Genomic DNA, 9,571 nt, shown 5'->3' on the forward strand with positions numbered 1-9,571 from the left:
GGCTCATCGTAATGCTCCATTTAAATAAACATGGGGGGGGGGGGGGGTACTGACTTCAGTTAGTTTTATTCCTGGGGGAAGCAGGCACACGTAGTAAAAACTAATTAAAATAAATAACAATTCTTGCTTGTTAAATGTCAAATATCTGTGGGAGAAAGCACAATTTGTGTTGAAAGTTACTAAAAAAAAACAAAAACCACTCCAGTTGTAGCAGCTTTTACATCTCTTTGAATGAAAAGCATTTTAAGTTTAAACAAAGATCTTATTTCAGGTCATGGCTGTTTTATTATTGTGAAATGCGCTCATGCCTTTAAGGTCTTTCAAAGAAATTTCTGTAGAAGCTCAGTTTTGGCAGTTAACCTGAGATGTGCTAATTAGATAAGAAAGCTAATTCCATTTCTGTGTGCCTGCCTGTGCTTAAGGCAGCTCTCTTCCAGAACGGTCCATGCAGATAACTTCCCCCACATAATACTTGTTCAGTTATGAGTATCACTTGCATTGTTTTTGTCTGGTTGTTTTCTGGGGGGGAGACAAGTTCATTCCGACTGCTCTGAACTGTGTAAAACCATGTAGTCACATTGCCACAAAGAGAAGGCCGAGACAATGAACCATTTCAGAACCAGTACCAGCAAGCCCTCAGCACCCTCAAATTGCCACACATTCCCTACACATGACGGTTGAATAGTTATTTCTCTTGTTGAAGGCTAGCACTGTAACACCAGACTACACTTTCTTCCCACTAGAAACATTTGGTGTTTATGTAAGTGTATATGTAGATAAAGTACAGACATAATGAGTGATCCATTCAGTGTAGTCTAAAACCAGGAACAATAATTATTTATGGGAACAAGACATGAGGATCTAAAACTTCTTATCTGCAAACATCAGCAGAAGCTACCAACAGATGTATTTGAAGGCATTCAGTGCTATCTATTAGACACACGAGGCCCCAGAAACTGAAGGCATGTCCTCCAGAATGACACAGCTGCCATTTGGCATAGCAATCTGAAAAGGACCTGAAAAACCAATAGACTACTTTTGTGGGAGAGCAGAACAATGTTAGGTTAACTCTGTAGTAAATCCAATAGTCAATATCATCCCTAATTAACACTGATGAGTCCAGAAACAGATTGGGGAAAACAAATTCATGTGAGCAATTGCTTTCTAGATGATATTTTATGGCTTATCAGCTTCTAGGGAACAGGTAGTTTATTTTTCAGAGGAGCTCCTTGCATTTATCTGACATCCTGTCCCTGAGTAATTTTACTGACTATAGGCATCATGGTTAAATCTGCAGTTGCTCAGCATTGACATTTCACTTTTTATTGTATGCTCCTTAGAACCCAAATCATTTAAAGTGTATTTGGGAGAGAAAAAAACTTTCAGAGATCAGACTGTGTCTTAGAACAGGTTAAGGTCAACCAGGTTGAAAATAACATCAAAGGATACCGGGACAAAACAGAACCATATACAATATTACATACAGTGAATTGTTTTTCAGTCACAGAATCTGAAGCCTAGGAAAACAGTGTTCCTTTCAACAATTTAATACATTTATTACTACCTGTCTTCCCAACAAAGCAGCAAAACAGCTTCTGACAAGTTCTTCACAATAGCAGGCAAAGTATTTTTGAGAATACCAATAGCCACATACAAAAAAAAGGCTAACTCACCCAGCTAGCAATGAGACTCTAGTTGCAGAACACTCCTTCTCAGGAAGGAATCTTCATCCAAAAGACGTTCTATCTCCACAGGATAGCCCTTAAATGAGGCCAGGGGGAGTGTGGACCCAGGATCCACCCCTTCTGATCAGGTGGGAAGCATAGGTAAAATTTTTGCACCTGTGCTTCCTGGGCCAGCCATACCCCTTCACCAGGTGTTCAATCATCAGTCAGGCTATGGCTGAACAGTTCCCCTATGCTACTCAAGTCCTATCCCTTGCCTAATCCTTGTTTTCTATTCTGCAACTGATTGATGAGGGAAGTGATGGCCTTTGGTTAGTGGGCTTTCAGCTCAATTTGACAGATGTGGAAAATACCAATACCTTAACTGAGGAACCAGTGATCTGCGAGATAACATATTTTGGCTAGGGTCAAGCTTTAGGATTTTGCAGCATCTCTAAACCAATTTTTCACTCACATGACACCTTAAACTACCACAGTGAATGTGCAGTCCTTGGTCCTCAGCTTGTCTCCCTGGGCTGATGTTTTCTCTTCAGCCACTAATTACACTGAATCTCAGCAGGTGACAGTGGAGGAGGAAGATGAATCATTTGGATTCTACTGCTGTGGACTGACTTATCTCTGAAACAACTGGTGAGTTCACAAAGAGATATAGCCTGCAGCCCCCGCTCCAGGCCTCCACCTCCTGTGAGCATCATCTTTGTCAGCACACAGCCCACTGAATCCCAAGCAGATTATTGGTAAGATGATAGAAAATGCATTAATCACTAAACATTTTGCCTGTTGCAGCTCATCATGTTGAAATACTTTTTTAGTCTCTTGTAGTAGCTTCTGAGCAGACTTACATGACAAATCACAAAAGCAGAACTGCAAAACTTATTGTTCAACTTGTGTTCCTTGGTTGTTTCCCATCTGCACGGCTCTGTGTAAACAGCACATGTAGATGAACAGATAGCTCAGACAGGGTGAGACTGGAAGGTGGGTTGAATACCCAAGAGAGCAAAGGGCTTCCTACACTAGAGGTGGCTGAGCCTTGGGAAGACAAAAATCCTAAGTATTTACTCATTTACTGAGTCCAAGAAGACTTTCTAGTTCCTTTTATATCAAAACACTTATCTTTTATGTTTAATTTATTTTTATTTTTAGCTAAAAGGCAAAAAAAAAAAAAAAAAAAAAAAAAAAAACCTTGAAATAGAGATAATATGTAATTGGCTTTTACCCAACAGCATTTTTTATCATAAATTCAGGCTGGCTGATTGTCCTGGAGATTCCCTTTACATTAAATCGTCCATGCCCTGTGCAATCTTCCCCAACATCCCAGAAATTCCAGCAGCAATGTCTTGAGTTGGCTCAGGAATTATGTACAGCCATCCCTTCACATTGTTAATGCTATGGACAAGGGGACAGTGAACAACAATACCGAGGCTCTGACAGAAGAAAATATATATGGGTGTTTTCTCACCCAGAGCTGCTTGGCATAGATAATACATTAGAAGACCACTAGGTGGCAATTTAGCTGCCCTGTTTTAAATGTTTAATATATTCCATCTTTATTTATTGCGTTACACTCTAACTTCATGAATGGCAAATAGAACAAAGTTCTGGAAGATCTATACTCTCTGTTCCTGCCAAATTTATTGAAGTCTCTATGTTTACTGTACTGCTTCCAGATGTTCATTAAATTCAGTGAGCACCTCTGAACACCTTAGTGAACATCTCTGGCCTGGTGGAAGGACAAGGAATTCTTCATTGTCACAGAAAATAAGAGTCCTTCTAACTCGTAATACATATTTTGTGGTGCAGGCTATATATGACTTGCAATTCTTTATCCTGATAAGAGGCTGGCTCTGCCTACAGCCATAGCTATATGGTCATGAGATAGCTATCTGCTTACACTGAATGTGAATTCATATAGCAGCACAGCTAAGGTGGCAGGGGGGCTGCTGTGGCCTTTATCTGTATTTACTAGATGAGCCTATGGTGATAACACACACCTCCCATCTTCTTCTACTAACTGAAGATCAGAAATACAGTATGAATCTTTTTCCTAGAAATTCGAAACAATGCACCTTGCAAATGAACAACTATTTTACAGTTGTCTGAGAGAATCATACTGCCACAGAAAGGCCTCCACATTTGGAAGATTTATGACTGGCATGTAAAAAGAGAGAGAGAGAGAGGAAGTGAGCCATTCAAGTACATGTGTATGCAAAAGTACAGCTTTCTACATTAAAAATGCTATATAATTTATATATAAAAAAAGCTCAGTCTATATAACAAAGCATGGGCAGACTGCATAGAAGAATTATGTTTTGGTTGCATAATGCTTCACATTTGGGTTAATGCTCATCCTTAGTTCCTCACTTCAGTGTATAAGATTTTTTAAATGACTGAACCTAGAACTTCTGTGAAAAGTATTTTTAGTAGCGCCCACGATTTATGATTCAATAAGGAGAAATACAAAATATTCTTTTTAGTGATCTCAAGTGACACACGCTAAAAGCAACGAGCTTTTGATGTGCTAACATTTGTTCCCATTAAAAAAAAAAAAAGAAAAAGAAAAAAAAAGAGCAGTAGCATATTGTAAAATTTCAGCCTTCAGATGCTAAAAATAAGAGAATGGAAGAAAAGAATTGCTTGAAGTCAGAAATCAACAACACAATATGTAGTGCTTCTGTAGCTTCAAAGCAGGCTGACTCAGAAGCTACTGTTTTGGTAGAAAAGGTCAAGAAGAAAATGGTTGATGATTCTCAGTGATCTTTATATTAAGTGACTCTTTGGTCTCCAGTTAAATTGCTGCTACTTGATGCAAAAAGTTCAACCAGTCTATGAATAGAAAGCAAATACTGCAAATGCACACAGCCTACAATTGCAGAGAGTAAGGAGGGGAAGAGATAAGAAATAAAATGTATGGAAAGTAATGAAGGCTTTTGTGGAGACTGCCTCAACCCAGAAGAAAACCAGAGCACAATAACAGAGTAAGAGAAACCAAATTAATCAATAACTTGCAGTATGAATAATAGAGATTGATACTACCACAACATTTTTTTTCTTCTGGGTTCTCTTTCAATTGTGTTTTTCATTTTTGAAGGAAACCTGATGGGGATTCTCACTTAGGGTAAGAATAAAGTGGGTACAGGGCAAAGAGGGAAAGGTAGCTGCTTCCAAACGAGCCTGTAATAAAGGAAAATTTATTTGTTCTTTCATCTGTAGTTTGAGAATTGCACTTCTTTTTGTTCATACTAATGAATATGAATATAAAGGAATCAGTGGGGAAAAATAAGATTTATTAGTGTTAAGAGGGTTAGAATAGATGTGAAACTGTGAGAATTTAAGATTGCCAAGTCCCATTTTTGAACAACTCAAGATCCTCCCACTGTAAGTGAAGATCAGGTTCGTGACCACCTGAGGAACCTGAACATTCACAAGTCTACAGGTCCTGAAGAGATACATCCCAGTCCTGAAGGAACTGGCTGATGTACTTGCCAAGCCACTATCAATGATATTCAAAAAGTCATGGCAGTCAGGTGAAATCCGTGGTGACTGGAAAAAAGGCAACATCACACCCATTTTTAAGAAGGGTAAAAAAGGATGTCCCTGGGAACTACTGACCTGTAAGTCTCACCTCTGTGCTGGGGAAGACGATGGACCAGATCTTCCTGGAAGTTATGCTAAGGCATATGGAAGACAAGGAGGTGATACAGGAGAACCAGCATGGCTTCACCAAGGGAAAATCCTGCTTGACCAACTTAGTGGCTTTCTATGATGGTGTAACTACATCAGGGGACAAGGGAAGAGCCACTGATGTCATCTATCTGGACTTCAGTAAGGCCTTTGGCATGGTACACCACAAAATCCTTCTTTCTAAATTAGATAGATATGGATTTGATGGGTGATGGATGAAGAACTGATTGCAGGATCGAATCCAGAGAGTGGTGGTCAATGGCTCCATGTCTAGATGGAGATCAGTGACAAATGGTGTTCCCCAGGCATCACTGCTGGGACCAATGTTCTTTAATATCTTCATCAGTGATACCAACACCGGGGTTGAATATACACTTAGTAAGTTTGCTGACGACATTGAGCTGTGGCGTGCGGTCCACATGCCTGACGGATGAGGTGCCATCCGGACAGTCCTAGACAGGCTCAAGCAGTGGGCCCAGGAGAACATCATGAGGTTCAACAAAGCAAAGTGCAAGGTCTTGCACCGGAGTCATGACAACCCCCACTACCAGTACAGGAGAGAAATAGAGCTGTTGGAGCGTGTCCAGAGGAGGACCTCACAAATGATCCAAGGAATGGAACACCTCTCCTATGAGGACAACAATCTAAAAGAGCTGGGGCTGTACAACCTGGAGAATAGAAGGCTCCAAGATGACCTGATAATGGCCTCTAAAGGGGGGCTATAAGAAGGAAGGGAACAGACTCTTTAATGGGGTCCGTTGTGATAAGAGAAGGCAACAATGGTTCAAACTGAAAGAGGGGAAATTTAGGCTGGATATGAGGAAGAATTTTTTCAAATTATGGCTGGTGAGGCACTGGAACAGGTTGCCCAGAGATGTGGTGGAAGCCCTGTCCCTGGAGACAGTCAAGGTGAGGGTGGATGAGGCCCTGAGCAACCTGATCTAGCTGTGGATGTCCCTGTTCATTGCAGGGCAGTGGGACTAGATGACCTTTAATGGTCTCTTCCAACTCTAAGGATTCTACGATTCTATATTCTAGATTTTGTTCTTTGTGTTTTGCAGCTTAGAGATGCCCTATGATTTGGTATTCTTAAAAGTCCTTCCCTGGCCCTGTGCTTTTTACAGCTAAGGAGAAATGAACAGGTACAGGGTACCTGAACTGAAGCAGTGAAGCTCTCTAACAAAGAAAGAGCTTCCTTGGGAGACACTGCTTCTTCAAGTTAAGCGGTTGCAAATTGCTCATATTGACATAAAAAGCAATTTCAGTTGTTTATTTTCCACTTGCAAGTTGAGAATCTTCACATTCAGCTAGTAACCAGTAGAAGTAGGAATCTATTTTCCACCAAAAAAATGTCTTAAAGAAAAGCCTTTATCCTAGAGGTTTTTGCAAAATTAACATTGTTTACTTTCAGGAAACAGTATTTTATCTGATTGTTGGTTTTCTTTTTAATCAAATTAAAAAAAAAAAAATCACATCAGATGTTTTCTTTAACAGAAGTTTGAACAGTTTCATAACATTTTCATTTTTACAAAGTAATCATTTTCCAAATAGTCTTTTTTCCCCTTAAGCCAAGTCAAGTTGTTACATATGGGTATTTCAACATATATGGCTTTACAATTCCTATTTTTAACTAATCTTTAGAGCAATGCTGTGTTATTTGCTCTTTGTTATTTGTTCTATTATTTGATGCTGTATTATTTCTTTTCTTTAAGTCAAAAAGAATTACCCAACCAATAATCTCTTCCACTCCCTATCTGAAACTCTCAACAAAAATCTCTCAATTGCACAAAAATCTAATAATGTACTTAAGACCTAAACTATGAAAAGAAATTAAAGGCTATAGAGTAACTGATATTTTTATCTTTTTTTTTCCCCCAAAAATTATACCAGTTGTCTTCCTACTTTATAGCTGTCTTTTATCTTCCAGCAGTGGCACCCACCATCTGACTTATGATCTCTCTGCGGGAAGTCATTGAGTGGCACAATAGAGTTAATGAATTGGTCTTTCACCTCCAAAAACCTGATCTAAATGCTAGTCTGAGATAATGAGCATGATGGAGTTCAGTAATGTCAGCAGAGTATTAACTTCTGTTTAAAGGAAGAACGAGCACTGGCAGGAAAATGGATTTTAAGAGATATTTGGAGCAATTGCACCTGCATGCATTATGGCAACTCTAGCCTTCCTTCATTAGAGTCATATTCACATTATCTCTTTGCTATTTGAATAGAATTTGGCAGGGGTTTATCTGCAGAGCATATCATTTAGCAGGGATCTTTCTAGATATTTAAGTTCCCTACCACTGTAATATCTAAACAGCACATTTATACTACCTAGCAGTTCAATCCAGGATATCTCTATCAGAATCAGAAAGGAACACTTAACAATCAACAGTAATATTTCTTATCACATCCATACGTAATGGTAATATGTTCTGGAAAAGATACTGTCACTGATTTAACTAGAGAAGCTTGCAGAACTGACAGAATGTTTCTCTTCTCAGTGCAAAAAAGCCAAATACAGTGTATTTTACTAAGAATCTCTGCCCTTGCTGAAGGTGGATTGCAGGGATGCAGCAGATGCCTTTAGCAGCTACAAGGGTCTCATGCTTTTTTGGAAAGACAAGTAAGAGGTCATCAATACCTTTCCCACCACTTCATTAATGCAAAGGGTTTGTGTATCAGTATGTCCATATGTCCTAGCTGAAGCAACTGCAAAGCACATGATCTTGGACAGCTTCTCCTATCCAAGTAGAATAAATTTTGATCAGGGTCAAATAAAAATACTTCATGAATTTCCAAGTTCCATAACTAATTAAATAAATAAAATTCTTCATCACCTAATAAAACCAAGAATATGCAATCCAAGAATGATACTCGCTCCTAGAATCACAAACACTACAGACTGTCAAACCATCTGGACAAATTAAAAAAATATATACAAGTTTATTGGCATATTTGTATCATCTTTCCAGTTTCTCCTCTTCATTTTTTAGAGCAGATCACTCCTGCGCTCTCATGGGTCACTTTTTTTCAGTCAAAAACAGAAAACACCTATCATTCTTTTCACAAATTCATGTCAGGATGATAACCATTCTTGTCTACTGATATAGATATTCATCTTAAGGCTACTTCAAATAATACAGTGTCTGACATTAAAAGATCCCACTTACAAACCTCCACACACTTGCCAAAACAAAGATGGACTAGTTGTCACTGAGTATAGTATTTCTCTGAAAAGCATCACAGTGATAGATTGCAGTGTATGTCAGTTTTTCTCAATCTGTACTTCTGACTTTACCTCTAGAAACATCTTAGGAAAGAGCAAATGGCTTGAAACGAGCAATGGGGAGGGCTGCTTATCTCTAGCTGGAGCTACATCAAGAAGTCAAACAAAATATGAAAAAACTAAACTATAAGCCCCAGAACTCATCACCACCACCAAAAATAGGCCCCAGACAAGAAAATACCTAAAGAAACAGCAACATAAATCCCTTCCCTACTTCTTCCCCACTGAATTTCTTTCCCTGTGTCCTTCATATGTCTTCAGGGATGGTAACCTTCTGAATGCTCCACAAAGCTGTACAACAGACCCAGGTTGTCAGAACTGTTAGGGTGGCTGTCCTGTTGCCCTTGATCTGATTTCTTTCCCTTACACAAAAGTCAAGTTTTCATCTTAAAAAAAAAAAAAAAAGAAAATCAGGTATTTACAAAGAAACCACTAAAACTTCTCAAGGCAATGAAACCTTGCATAAACTAAGGGAAACAGGATTTTAGAATACTGAAATAGTTTGTATCATCCTATGCACACACAAAAAAAACCACTGTCTTCACATCTTAGCCAAAGAAGCTTTATTTTTTTTTCTGAGGTGACAGTATCTGAGCAACTCCTTACCTGGACAGTCACTGACACTTTACAGTCTACAGACTAATATTGTTAATACATTTTGTGTCTCTCAAACTTTAGTCTTCTAATTCTAGTAAAATATATATATTAAAAAGAGCATGCAGACTGCCAACAGTTTATAGGTTGGTCTTCTGTCAACTTCAACTTTTTTTGCTTTCCTTATGCCTTTCCTGCTTAGGACTGTCCTATAGCATTTAGTGCTGCCTCTTAGGGCCTACCTGTACCAGGAATAGAGTCATTAAGACTGGAAAAGACCACTGAAGTCATCTAGTCCAGCCATCAGCGCATCACCACCATGCCC

General features: G+C 38.9%; 1 long non-coding RNA gene across 3 annotated transcripts in view; it reads right to left on the minus strand.

The window, feature by feature from the left end:
- Positions 1-43: 43 nt before the first annotated feature.
- The window catches only part of LOC112531854, a 16,816-nt gene continuing 7,288 nt past the window's right edge, over positions 44-9,571 (minus strand). For 2 of the 3 annotated variants that reach the window (XR_003073934.2, XR_006937072.1), the window contains exon 4: positions 44-9,571. This exon is cut by the window's right edge and continues 1,022 nt beyond it. This is a non-coding gene — a long non-coding RNA (uncharacterized LOC112531854). The other variant, XR_005857686.1, reaches the window with a different exon arrangement.

This window comes from Gallus gallus, chromosome 2 (assembly GCF_016699485.2).
Source record: "Gallus gallus isolate bGalGal1 chromosome 2, bGalGal1.mat.broiler.GRCg7b, whole genome shotgun sequence".
NCBI classification, from domain to species: domain Eukaryota; kingdom Metazoa; phylum Chordata; class Aves; order Galliformes; family Phasianidae; genus Gallus; species Gallus gallus.